Genomic DNA, 14758 nt, shown 5'->3' with positions numbered 1-14758 from the left:
TGGGGATTTAAAGAGGTGCAGATGCACAGAACTAAAGAACACACCAGTCAAGGGCAAGTTACAAGTTGACGTTTGTCGTGAAAATTGGAAAGCTTTTTATCAATTGAGAGAATCTGAGTTTTTCCATTCTCACTTTATGTTACAACACTGTTCTCCATCACTATCACCACACCAGGAAGGAGGAAATTCTGCTGTTACTAATTTAATTCTTATGCTTCATTTGAATGTTTATCAGAATTGGTTCCCCCCATTCTCCTATTTGTTGATAAAAATATCATCGTCACAAATCATATGTGGTGCTTTACTGGATTTGGCTTAAGTTTCCTTAAGGGCTAAGTTGTCAGGAATGAGATTCTTCACTGAAATGATTTTATCCCTGATATAATTCGAAGTACACTGAAGAAATCCAATTACAACTAATTACAATTACTGAAATATTCTTACATATCCTTTGCTCTGGAAGGATGTTTACCTTCCCACAATCCTATCATGAAACACAGGCCAGCAAAAGTCAATGTTCCATTTGAATTGTGACTTCCAACAATTTATCGATACTCTAAAATGCATTTTGTGTGCTTTGAGATAGATGCCCAGTAGATATTTTCCTCTTCAGAGATAACATTACAACTTCTGGAACAGCTGGGACTTGAACCTGGCTCTTCTGTTCCCTACAGCTGGACACTACCACTATGCCACAACAGCCCTGAGCTGTCCCATAGAATTAGAGAATGTAAGCTTATTGTCACCTGTTTTCACCATTAAAAATGGATTGGGAAAACTGTTGTTAATTAAATTTGTTACCTGGAGGATTGGGAGAAGGTGACCCAACTAAAGTGGGCAAGCTTGCACATTTTCGCATGAAAGGAGCTGTGATCCTGTCACCTACAAATCTGGTTCGCAGCTGGTGCTCAGGATGTGATTGGATTGAGACCTAACAAAGGGACAGTGACATGAATTTTCTTCCTGTTGTGACTATTTTCGAGTCATTGGATAAGAAATTGAATGAATGTGATGCCGAATGTACAGCTATACAACTCTCCAGAGAAAAGTGTAAGGCAAGAGGCAAACAGAGTCACAGTATCATCCCTGGGACTGATGGAGCAGTGTCTACAGAGGTTGTGATTCTCCAGGGAGGCAATTACTGAACTATGTCAAATGATGCCCCAGAAGATTTGAGAAGATGCTCTCTGACAAGAACTGCTCTACTTATATTTGTGAAGGCCACAGCTGCAGTGGTTTCATTTTTGCTACTGCGTCACTCCAGTCACCTAAAACAAACATAGTTATAAGAACCTATAGCAGGGGACAAAGGCCAAGATGAATCCTTTCTTTTCTTGCTTTCCAAATCTAAGGAAATGAACCTTATTTTTATTGCATAGTCTTTTCTTACAAATCTGTATTTCTCCTTAGTCTCTTGGCATGCAACTTTGAGACTGCCTTTTGTTGTCTAGTTGTCATAGTAACTGTCCTCATTCAGGGTGCCAAATTAGGACCTACCTCTCTTCTCTTTTCATCCACTTCCATTTGTCTCTAACCTTCTGTTCCTTTAGCCTCTACCAATTAATTGTTATCGATTGTCATATCAAACTCCCCCCTTTCCTATTGCTTATTCATATTTTCCTTCAATATATTTGCATGATATATCCACTCGTTCCTCTCTCTCTGTAATACAAGTTGCTTCTTCAAATAACGGCAATAAATTATACAAACATGATTAACCTTTGACAAATTCATGTTGAAGATACCTGATTACCCTGATTGTATCCAAGTGCCCAGCCATAACTAATAATAGCTTATAAAATCTTCTTATGACAGATGTTAAGCTAACTGCATTGTATTTTCCTGCTCTCTCCCTCTATGACTTTTTGAATAAAGGAATTACATTGGCTATTTTTCATGCTAAAGGAACATTCCCCAAATCTGAGGTGTTTTGAAAATTTAAAACCAATGCATCAACCTCATGCTCATGCTTTTAAGACCCTATGATGAAATCCGTCAGGACCTGGAGACTTGTCAACTCACAGCTGCAACAATTTACTCAGTACTATATCCCTAATCATTGTAGTTTTCTTAAGTATCTTTCTGTCAATTCCTGATTTACAGTATTTCTAGGATGCTAGTCATATCCCTTCTAATGAAGACCATCACAAATTATCTATCCAATTTGTGTGTCATCTTTGTCATCCATTAGTAATTCCTCAGAATCATTTTTATATGACCATCATTTACTATGTTAAGTCATAGAGATACGCAGCATGAAAACAGATCTTTCATTCCAACTCATCCATGCCAACCAGATATCCTAAATTACATAGTGTCATTTTCCATCATTTGGCCCATATGCTTTTAAACCCTTTCTATTCATATACCCACCCAGATGCCTTTTAAATGTTATAATTCTACCAGCTTACACCACTTCATTCAGCAGTTCATTCTATACATGAACCATCCTCTGCGTGAAAACGTTGTACCTTAAGTCCATTTTAAATCTTACCCCTCTCACCTTAAACCGAAGCCCTCTGGTTTTGGACACTGTCACCTAGGGAAATGACCTTGTCTATTTACCCTATCCATGCCCCTCATGTTTTTAATAAACCTGTATGACGTCACCCCTCAGGATCCAATGCTCCAGGGGAAGTAGCCCTGGCCAATTCCGCCTCTCCCCATAGCTCAAACCCTCCAAACCCGGCAACATGCTTGTAAATCTTTCCTGAACACTGTCAATTTTCACAACATCCTTCCTATTAGCAGGGAGAGCAGAACTGCACACAGTATTCCAAAAGATGCCTAACCAATGTCATGTACAGCTACAAAGTAACCTCCCATACTCAATGCACTGCCCAATAAACACAAGCATACCAACAGCCTTCTTCGCTACTCTATCTACCTGTGACTCCACTTGCAAAGAATTATGAACCTACACTCCAAGGTCTCTTTGTTTAGCAACAGTCCCTGGGACCTTACCATCAAGTGTATAAGTCTTGCCCTGATATGCCTTTCCAAAATGTAGCAGCTCACATTTATCTAAATTAAAATCCTTCTGCCACTCCTCACCTTTTCTTTCTTAAAAATATCTGAAGAAACGTTTCCTATTTGTTGCCCTCTCATTATCTAATTTGCCCCGCTTATGAATCTTTTAGCAATTGTTTGTTCTTATTTAATATTCTGTCCAATGTTTTGACTTGCCATCTACTTTTGCACAATGATGTGACTTTTCTGAGAGTTTGACTCTATCTTTGACCTTTTTAGTTAATCATGGATGGCTGGTCTGTACCCTAGAACTTTTCTTATTTGTTGAAATCTATTTATTCTGCACTTCCTGAAATCTCCCCTTAAATGTATACCATTACATCTCTATGGATTTATTCTTTAACTTAGATTACTAGTTCACCTTCAGTAGTCTATTCTACACAATTCTGTCTACATGATTTCATAATTGCCCTTGTTTAAATTTAAAATAGTAGTTTGGGCCCACAATTCTCTCCCGTAGACTGAATGTAAAATTCAATCATATTATGGTCGCAGCTACCCGGGGAGGGCACTTTCACTACAAGGCCAGTATTTAATCCTATTTCATTAGTCAAAACCAGATCTAGTATAGCCTGACCTTTGGTTGGTGCATACCATGTCAGTATAGGAAATTGTCCCAAAAATGATTCAAAGAATTCTTCACCTCGACTACTTTTTCTCATCGGTCCATCTGTGATCAGAGCTATCCATAATATGTTAAAAATCGGCCCCCATGAACTTTCTAAGAAAACTGTGTCCTTACTTTTTTGTCACAGTTTTGCACCATGTTTTTCCATTGTAACTTCCTAAACTACATTTATAATGGAACTTCCTGCAGAAATATATCATGTTTTAATTATTAAAACAGAAATTGCTGGAGAAACTCACAGGTCTGGCAGCATCTGTGGGTAGAAAACAGAGTTAACACCTTGAGCCTGGTGATTTTTCATGAGAACAGTTCTCCAGTAATTTCTGTTTTTGTTTCAGATCTCCAGCATCCACATTTCTTTGCCTATATGCTCTAAGCACACTTGCATTCAAGTGGTAGCTCAGTAATATTTCAGCTCTACATCTCTCAGCTTCTCAGACTTACCTGCGATGCAATCAACTATGCTTTTTTAATTACTGTAATATTTGACCATTTTTCATTTCTATTTGAAGTTATCATGCTTATTATTTATGAATTTCTTATGATTATTTATTACGGCTATGGTCTACATTATTTCTGGTCCCTAATCCGACTTCAATTGAGTTCAACCACATGTGACAACTGCTTGACTGATCTGTATCTACCTTCTAAATGACAAACATATTGGCTTACAATAACAGAAGTTGCTGGAAAAACTCAGCAGGTCTGGCAGCATCTGTGAAGGAAAAATCAGAGTTAACGTTTCAGGTCTGGTGACCCTTCCTCAGAACTGATGGTGGCTAGGAAAACATCAGTTTATATGCAGAAGATGGGGAGGGGGAGGGAGTTGAGAGTAAATGATAAGATAAAGGACAGAGCTCAAAGAGAAAGAGCAGTTGTATAGACAAAGGAGTTAATAACAATCTGGCTAGTAGGGTGCATAATTGTAAATGGGATCCGTTAGTGACTAACAATAGGTAGTGTGCAATGGCAGGCTATGTGGTAACAAGGTCTTATGTGTGGGCTAGAGGTCTGGGAACATAGGCCCGAAAATTATTGAACTCAATATTGAGCCCAGAGGGTTGCAGTGTCCTCAAGTAGAAAATGACGTGTTGACCTTCCAGCTAGCAGTCAGTTTTGCTGGAACATTGCAGCAAGCTGAGACAGAGATGTTGGCCAGGGAGCAGAGAGGTGTGTTAAAGTAGTAGGCAAATGGAAGTTTAGGGTCTTTTTGAGAGCAGAATGTAGATGCCCTACAAAGCGGTCCCCCAGACTACGCTTCATTTCCCCAAGGTAAAGGAGATCACTTTGTGAGCAGCGAATGCAATAGACTAGATTTCGGAAAACGTTGTTTCACCTGGAAGTTATGTTTGGGCCATTGGATACTGGGAAGGAAGGCAGGTGTTACACCTTCATCTGTTGTGGGTATGTTGGGAGTGAAGGAAGAGTGGACCTCGTTGTCCAGGGGGGAACATTCCCTGCGGAAAGCGGACAAGGGAGGGAAATATGTGTCAGCTGGTGGAATCCGCTGGAGGTAGTGGAAATGGTGGCTGATGATCTTCTGGATGTGGATGTTGGTGGGATGGTAGGTAGGGACAAGGGGGCTGTATCGCTGTTGCAGGAGGGAAGATTGGGGGTGAGGGCAGAAGTTTGGGCAACGGGTCGGGCCCAGTTGAGGTCCCTGTCGACAACAGGGTGCTAGGGAATCCTCGGCTGAGGAAGAAGGTGAACATTTCAGAGGCTCTCCTGTTGAAGTTTCTAACATCTTTTGGTTTTTAACAGTCCATGTCTTGTTGGTGAATACAACAGGTTTACTGATAAAGATTCTGATTAGAATCATAGTCAGATGCATGCACCTTTGCCTTCTGCTTTTCATTCAAGTATTTTCAAGCTAAAGAAATTTGCAATAAAGCTGAAAACTCAAGTAACATGAATGATAGATCATTGAGCGTGTAGACAAGGATGACTGTAGTGCTGTAGATATGATTGAGATGAATGATCTAGACATGAGTGTTCAAATCTCAAAGCGATAGTTTGAGACACTGAATTCAATTAAAGCTAAACTGAAAAAATTACTGTGAAGGTAACAGATTATTGTTAAAAATCAACTGGATAACCAAGGTTTTTAATGAAGCAAACCTGCTGACATTAACCATTTTGGCTTCTGGGATTCCTATCCCAAAGTAGTGTTTACATCTGTGATGGAGACTAGGAAACTATGCAATTATTGTTAAATTACCATATTTTTTACTTTTAATTGTACAATGAAATCAGAAAAGGATATATATTGCTGCATTGTTTCAAAGCAAGATTTTATACTCATTTTAAGCAGTCTTCATACAGCTTTGGCTTACAGAAGTGTTTGCTGTAACTGGGGCGAAGAGGTTGGATATAGATGGGATTTCAGTTGGCAACAAGAAGCTGGTTGGTTTGTGGACTAGTGATCAATTATGACAAAGTCTTCTGCCTACCAACAACTACATGATTGGTTCTCAAGTAAATTACAGTTTTGGGGCTTGAGACAACATACAGAGAAGCCATCAGGCCTCCACCAGTCTGGAGCTCTCTCTCCCTGCTTTCTGCAGCAAGCCATTTTAAACCCGAAGGAAACCAGTTATCTTTTCCCAGCAGTTGCTTTCAATGACTAAGTGAGACATTTTTATAAGTGAAATAGCCATCCTGTGCTGTTTGCAAATGACTGAAAGCTTCCAGAGACAGTGACTGAGAAGTATGGACCTGACCAGCACAAGAATCAAAATAATCATCTCAGTGGCATTTGTGAACAGCAACCACTCAACTGGCTTTACAATTTTTTTTTCTCCAACCATAACCAAATGTGTTTTTTTTTTCTCATGCTGGTGTCTGTTGGCGTATGTAACGTGGAATTTACAAGAAGTTTAGAAATTTAATTATCCACATTGCACGTGGGCAACCTATAGCAGTTCGGAAAAGATTTACAAGCAGGTTTCCAGGGTTGGCGGATTTGAGCTATAAGGAGAGGCTAAAAGACTAGGGCTTCCCTGGAGAGTGGGAGGCTGAGGAGCACCTTGTAGGGGTTCATTAAATCATGAGGGGCATGAATGAGGTGAACAGCCAAGTTCTTTTCCTGGGGTTGGGGAGTCTAAAACTATTGGGCATAGTTTTAAGGTCAGAGGGGAAAGATTTAAAAGGGACATAGAAGAAGATAGGAGCTGAAGGAGGCCATTCATCCCTTCAAGTCTGCTCTGTCATTTTCACAATCATAGCTGATAATCCAACTCAATAGCCTAATACTGCATTCTCCCCATAACGTTTGATCCCATTCACCAGAAAGTGCTATATCTAGTCGTCCTTGAATACATTCAGCGCTTTGGCATCAACTACTTTCTGTAGTAATGAATTCCACAGGCTCACCACTCTCTGGGTGAAGAAATGTTTTCCTCATCCCTGTCCTGAATGGTCTACCCGAATCCTCATGCTGCGACCTTTGGTTCTGGACATACCCACCATCAGGAACATCCTCCTTGCGTCCACCCTGTCCAGTCCAGTTAGAATTTTATAAGTCTCTATGAGATCTCCCTCCCATTCCTCTAAACTCCAGTGAAAACAATCCCACCTAGTTAATCTCTCCTCATGCATTGGACCCACCATCTCCGGAATCAGCCTGGTAAACCTTTGCTGCACTCCTTTGAGAGCAAGAGCATCCTTCCTCAGAAAAGGAGGCCAAAACTGCACACAATGTTCTAGGAGTGGTCTCACCAAGGCCCTGTATACCAGCAACAACACGCCCCTGCTCCTGTACTCAAAACCTCTCACAATGAAGGCCAACGTACCATGTGCCTCCATTACCACCTGCTGCACCTGCATGCTGACCTTCAGTGACTGGTGCACATGAATATCCAGATCCCACTGCACACTCCCCTCTCCCAATTTACAGCCATTCAGATAGTGATCTGCCTTCTTGTTTTTGCTTCCAAAGTCAATAACCTCACATTTATCCAAATTATCCTGCATCTGCCACTGATTTGCCCACTTACCCGACCTGTCCAGATCATGTGGAAAGATCTCTGCATCCTAGTCACAGTTCACCCTCCCACCCAACTTGGTATCATCTGCAAACTTAGGGATGTTACATTTTGTTCCCTCATCCAAATTATTAATGCATATTGTGAATAGCAGGGGTCCCAGGGCTGATCCCTGTGGCACCCCACTAGCTACTGCCTGCCAATTTGAAAAGGGTCTATTAATTCTTACTTTTTGCTCCCTCTCTGCCAAGCAGTTTTCCATCCATCTCCATACACTTGCTCCAACCCAATGCGCTTTAATCTTGCACATTAATCTCTTACGTGGGACTTTGTCAAATGCTTTCTGTTAGCACAAATATATTACATCGACTGGCTCCCCATTATCAACTCTACTGGCCACATCTTCATAAAATTCCAAAAGATTTGTCAAGCATGATTTCCCCTTCATAAATCCATGCTAACTCTGTCTGATCTTTCCACTGTTTTCTCAATGCCCTGCTATAAAATCCTTGACAACAGATTCGAGAATTTTCCCCGCTATCAGTATTATGCTCACTGATCTACAATTCACTGTCTTCTATTTACCCTTCTTTTTAAATATTGGAGTGACATTCACTGCTCTCCAATCTGCTGGGACTGTTCCAGAGCGTCTATAAGCCTGGAAGATGACCAGCAATGCGTCCACTATTTCTCAAGCTACTTTCTTAAGTACAGTGAGATGTAGGTCATCAGACCTTTGACAACACTTCCTCCTCAAACCCCTGTTTGGTAGTGGTGCCTATGCCGATGCAAATCTTTGTTAGCTGTAAGACCATACAAGACTCCATCAGACTTGTGGTAGAGAAAATGTAAACTTAATTATTGCATTAAACATGCATGCTATTAGATTTTGCCAACCACCTACAAAACAGCTTCCTCTTGAGTTCTCTGCTGAAGGGCAGATCCTACCCACAAGGTCTCAACCTCCACTATGGCTGGGGCAAGGAGGCATTCCATGAATCCATCTCACCTGAAATAAGGATCAAACCTTATACCATTGGCACCTTTTTGACCCATATCAGCCTGATCAACCAAACCAAATGTTACATTAAAGAATCTGCAGTGCTGTGGCAAAGTACACTTTCACGTGTAGGCTGGGGCTATCGACAATAATGGCAGATGCTCCAATTTCTTTCCATTACATAGCTAACAAAGCATTTCTTCCGCTCTTACAACCTGCTATTGTATATGTCAGAAGGATTTACAAGTTGATACTCGATATGTTTGGTCACATTACATACATACCTTCCCTTACCTCCCAGGCCTGGAGTTAGACTTGAGATCATGCTTAGATACCAACTGTATCATAAGACATACAAACCTCCCACCTCCTATGACATATACCGAAGCAGCCTATCAACAATGAGGCAGAGGCCAACTGACAAAAAGCAACAGATTTATCACTTTTCCTAAAAAATGGATGGACAGGACTCTTACCATGTGATAATTGTGGAGTTCTACTTTACCAAAACTCCGTAATCAGCACTTTGTATTTCTGCACCATTGTACTTTAGTATGTCAATTCAATGATGTAAACATTTAGTATTAATGTGTTATGGACAAAATGACAGAATTGAATATGTAAGGGTTAGCTGCAGAAGTGTAATTACTAGTATCAGATAGATTTACACAAAGCTCGCTGATGTTATAATTAGGTTTTATGTGTCATTAAGTGTGGATGGTGACTACACTATCATATATCTCCAAAATGACTAAAGGAAAATAGGCAGGAAATAGATGTGTGCTTTAGCTGGGCTTTAGCATTATTCTATCTATGTAAAATACAAAGATAAGTCATAGACGTTATTAGCAATTTGACTCTTGTTCAGTGTAGCAGGAAGACTAATTTTAGGACTAAATGTGCTTGTAATAGTCCAACCAGATATCATGTCATTAACATAATCCCCCAGCATTATTGAATCAAGCCACTTGGTTGATCACTTCAGTTAAGTGGTGAGATAGATTCAAAAAGGCAATCCTTAAGTGTTCTGGGGAAGAAAATCATGGAGCAAGCTACCAGATAAAATGGCTCATTTTGCTAATAATTCTACAGTCATGTGTTCCTTCCTCAGATGGAAGTATCAGAGCACCCTGGATGAAAATGGTAGAAAGAGATAAAAAGCTCTTTCACCTTTGCACCACACCCAGGGACAACTGAAACAAAATAGCCCAATGTGTGGTCTGACAAAAGGATTTCACAACAGGCTACATGATCTATTCTTAAGTCCCAAACATCAAAACTGACATATTGTGGACAGCCATTGAGTGAGTTCTGGGAGGATGCATGTACTTAAGTAAACAATATAGTTGCGGACAGGCAGATTTAGAGAGGCGAAAACCTCCTGTCCATAGCCACACCTCATGTTCTCCTTCAGCTGCTGAGCTCAACAATATTTAGGACCTTACTGAATCTGCAGATTGGAAGTCGATATCGGCATTTCATTCATTCATTGGAGCTTGTAAAAAAGTCTGCAAGCTTTAGAGGCTTTGTTGAAGGCAACTAAAATCAGCATGAATGATTAGCAGCCAACAGCATAACATAACATAACTTAACATAATTCTACTTAGATACTGTCTGATAAAACCCAAATCTATTTAGATAAAAAAAAGAAACAAAAAAGTCAATCGATGTGCATTGTTAGACACATTTCGGTATATATTGTCTCCAATTATGGTGAGAAAGGTTGTTCTGAAAAATAGCTTGGCAATTTAAACCCCAGTAAAGTGTGCTTCACTCATCATTCTTCTGTAAAATGTAAAAAATGTAGGCATTATTCTTATCATATGTCCAATGTAGATAAAGCTGCATTTTCTAAATTAAATATAAACCATGTCAACTTTTTAAGAATATTTAATGTAAATGTTGCAGGGAATAAAAGGATATGGACACAAGGAATAGGACTATAGTTCATGTAGAGGATGCTCAGAAACGTGTCGAAGTCCAGCAACTGTATTTTTGGCTGGACGCAGCGTTGGGATTCATGGCATAAATGGCCATATCTTCGATTCCTTTTTTTGGAGGTAGTCTTATTGTCCTCCATGTTCCTAAACCCGCACCATTTTCCTCTGCTCATTATATTGTTGGGAATGCCTAGTCTGTGAAATAACAGCACTAACCCCACCAAGCTGAGGTCCCCTGTATTAGTGGACAGTGAAAATCATATTTCCTCCCACATATTACTGTCATTTGATGAGGCAAAGTCTGGAAACTTGTGAAATGCACACCTGATTTGTAAGGTTGAGAAGGAAGTGGAAAACCTGCTGACAAGTTGGAATCATTTGACGAGGTAAATGTGGAATGTTTTGACACCCCCAGATGTCAGTATTTAGTTCTGTTTTGTAATGTAAACATATTTCAATGCAGTGAATTAGCTTGGGAATTTGTTTTGCAAAGATAAGTTGACCCTATATTGTTTAATTGTTCACATGCATTACAGTACTTTTCTAGTGGATAAGGCAGCCTGATGTATTGAAAAATGATTTTTTAAAAAAAATCTACCATAATGTTTTGGTGCACTAATTTAGTTGGGCTGGTAGATCTGGTTATTTTATGAAAATGCTGCTGCTGTTGGTTAAAAAGTATGAACTGCATCTGCTTCCCCTCCATGACTGCTGGCTTAGAAATTGAAATTATTATCTGTTCTATCTTTCATGTTTGCAGTGACAAGTTTCTTTTTTAAATTCAATCGTGAGATGGGGTGTTGCTGGCTGGGCCAGCATTTATTGACCATCCCTAGTTGCCCTCAAGAAAGAGATGTTGAGCTGCCTTCTTGAACCTCTGTGCTGTAGGTAAACCCACAGTGCCTTTAAGGAAGATATTCCAGGATTTTGACTCAGTGACAGTGGAGGAATGACAATATATTTCCAAGTCAAAATGGTGGGTAGATTGGAGGGAAACTTGCAGAAGGTGGTGTCTCCACGTATCTGCTTCCCTTATCCTTCTGGATAGAAGCAGTCAGGGGTTTGGAAGATGCTGTCAGAGGGGTCTGTTTGACTGGGTTTTAAATATTTCAACAAGGCAGGGGTTGATACAAGAATCATGGAAACTTGTAAAAGCCTGTATAAACATTTAATGTTTTTGGTATGTTTTCTTGATATTTGCAAACCAAACAGGCACTTAAGGGATTGTAACATATTCTCTTTTTATTTGGTCCATTATCAACAAGAGTGAGTTTGAATTTAGGGTTTTCTTACCTGTTAGTCTCATTTTAAATTATATACATTCTAATTGCCCTTACACAGCTCTTCAGAATTATACATAGTATATACTAGGATGATATACTGAAGGTATAAAGTTAGCATAGCTGGCATAGAATAATCTAAGTTGGCAGAGGGTGGGATGCAGGAATATGAAGGCTTGTAGGTTTACATAGGACAGAGAGGTAAGATAGAAAATATGAGGGGTCATGGGATGACATCTGGGCAAGTGATGGGACGAACAGGATGTAGTTTGGGAAGGTTTCAAATCGTGTTGCCAGACTGCTGTGTTAGAGAACAAAGATGTACCTTCTGTCTGGTTTACTTCCGCATCCACTCCCCTCACATACTCTATTGCAAATTTCAAAGTGCACTTTGAAAGGGAACATTTTGTGCGTGAAAATATTAAACTCTGTCATAAAATCACATAGTAGACAGGTATGCAACCTACGAGCAGCAAGGATGGCAGCCTGGGTTTTCTCGTGCCAGATGAAAAATTTCCACCAAAATGCTTGACAGAATGTAACTAAAAAGAAAGTTTAAAATTGTCTACAGACTTAGACAATGTTGAACCAGAGTAACACTGATATCCAGCACATTAAGAAACTAGACATGTTTAAATTTTAAAAGTCAGTTCGCCGACAATAATTAATATGCCAGGATTTTCAGCTTATTTACAGTGTGCAATGGTGCTACAGGAATGCCTCTCCTCCAAAATATGAGGTGGCTTCACAGTGACTGCGTAAGCGAGCAGATCATTTGCTAAAGAGATAGCAAGAACTGCTAATGCTGGAGTCATAAACAACACAATATGGAGCTGGAGGAACACAGCAGGCCAGGCAGCATCAGAGGCCCAGGAGAGTTGACTTTTGGGTCAGAATCCTTCTTCAGAAATGGGGAGGGGAAAGGGAGCTGGGAAATAAATGGAGAGAGGAGATGTGGGGCTGAAGAAAGGTAGGTGGGATGGTGATAGGTGAGTGCAGCTAGTGGATAGTGGGGATTGGTCAGCAGGAAGGGTAGGGCAGAAAGGGAAAGAAGATGGACAGGTTGTGTCAGGCCAAGGAGGAAGGGATGAGAACAAGGGTTGGACATGAGAAGAGGCTGGGGATGGGACGATTTTAAAACTGGTGAATTTTATGGCAAGGCCATCGGGCTGTCGGCTCCTGAGGTGGAATATGAGGTGTTGCTCCTCCAGTTTGCATGTGGCATCATTGGGCAGAGTGGGAGGGGAAGCTAAAATAGTTAGCGACCAGAAAGTGTTGTCGATAATTGCGTATGGAGTGCAGATGCTGCACGAATTGGTCTCCGAGTTTGCACTTGGTCTCACCAATATACAGGAGGCCACATCGGGAGCAACGGATACAGTAGACCAGGTTGGAGGATGTACAGGAGAACCCCTGTCGTAAATGGAAAGTTTGCTTTGGGTCTTGGATGGAGGTGAGGGGGCAGGTGTAGGGGCAGGTGTAGCACTTCCTGCAGTTGCAAGGAAAGGTGCCAGCTCTGGTGGGGTTGATGGGGAGTGTGGAGCAGACAAGGGAGCCGTGAAGTGGGCGGTTCCTACGAAAGGCAGATCAGAGTGGGGAGGGAAGTATATATTTGGTCATAGGTTTGGATTGTAGGTGGCGGAAGTGGCAGAGAATGATGCATTGGATGCAGAGGCTGGTGGGATGGTTTGTAAGGACCAGGGGGACTGTGTCTTTATTTTTGTTGGGGGGGAGGGGGTTTGAGGGCAGAAGTTCAGGTAAAGTAAGAGATGCAGTTGAGGCCTTTTTTGATCAAGGGGATAAGTTATGGTCCTTGAAATAGGAGGACACCTGGGATGCCTGGGAGTGGAATGCTCCATCTTGGGAACAGATGTGGCAGAAGTGGAGGAATTGGGAGTAAGGGATCACATTCTTTCAGGGGAGTGGGTGAGAGGAGGATCCCGACCCAAAAGTTCACTTGCTAAATTATTTAAATGTCTCCAACTGGAAAATGAGCCACAATGGAGGAGTCAAATTGTAACACCAGTCCTGGCATACTTGCTGTGACAGAACAACTTCACAGGAATTGCAGAGTCATATCTTAATGCTTATTTTTTTCTTGGTACTTGGGTATTTGTGATAATTTGGATCAAACAATTATTCTTTTGTTTGCAACATCATCACTAACATCAATTAATTTCCAAGTAAGGATCTTGGTACTGGAATTTTTGGTGAGTTGAGAAACTGGTCCTTTAAAAATGGTGATTGGAAGCCAGATCTGAAAGTCCTGCCCCTATTTCTGGCAGATTGTATTTTCACCTGTAGGGGAAGGTAGGCAGAGTTGAGTTCAAACAGACCTCACTTTCATAGTAGAGTATTTTACCCCACAGTGCATGAATCACCAATTTACAAAGAGGAGATGTAGCTATCTTTAATGGTAAAGAATGTTTATAGAGCTGTCAAGCTGTGAAGTTGTTTCGATATCACCCTTTAATAACGAAGACCACTGATTTGGGTGAAAATTGAAAATAATGCATTTTACAGTTAGAATAGTTGTTTGTTGGCATTATCCCAAGGGCTATAATTGTATGTTTGTGAATAATTACTACTTTCCACAATTTTGCAATTATACCAGAGACATAATTAAGAAATCATAATTTGAATCACTCCTTAATAAAGTTATTTACGAATTAGTTTTCTTTGATGTGAGGTTGTGAGTATCAGTTTGCATTTACTATAGGATTAAGTACTTGAGGAGAATTTAAAGTTTTAAATGAATTCTAACGAATGGGATTTTTTTCATGTATCATGAAAGCTGTAATAGAAACGTAAGTCTTTTGTCTGATTTCAACATGGCTCCTGAGGAATGCTTATGCTGGATACTGGGACAGTTGGCACAACGGGTGTAAGGGTAGAGG

This window comes from Stegostoma tigrinum, chromosome 5, assembly GCF_030684315.1.
Source record: "Stegostoma tigrinum isolate sSteTig4 chromosome 5, sSteTig4.hap1, whole genome shotgun sequence".
Taxonomy (NCBI): domain Eukaryota; kingdom Metazoa; phylum Chordata; class Chondrichthyes; order Orectolobiformes; family Stegostomatidae; genus Stegostoma; species Stegostoma tigrinum.
This window is presented reverse-complemented; position numbering follows the sequence as displayed.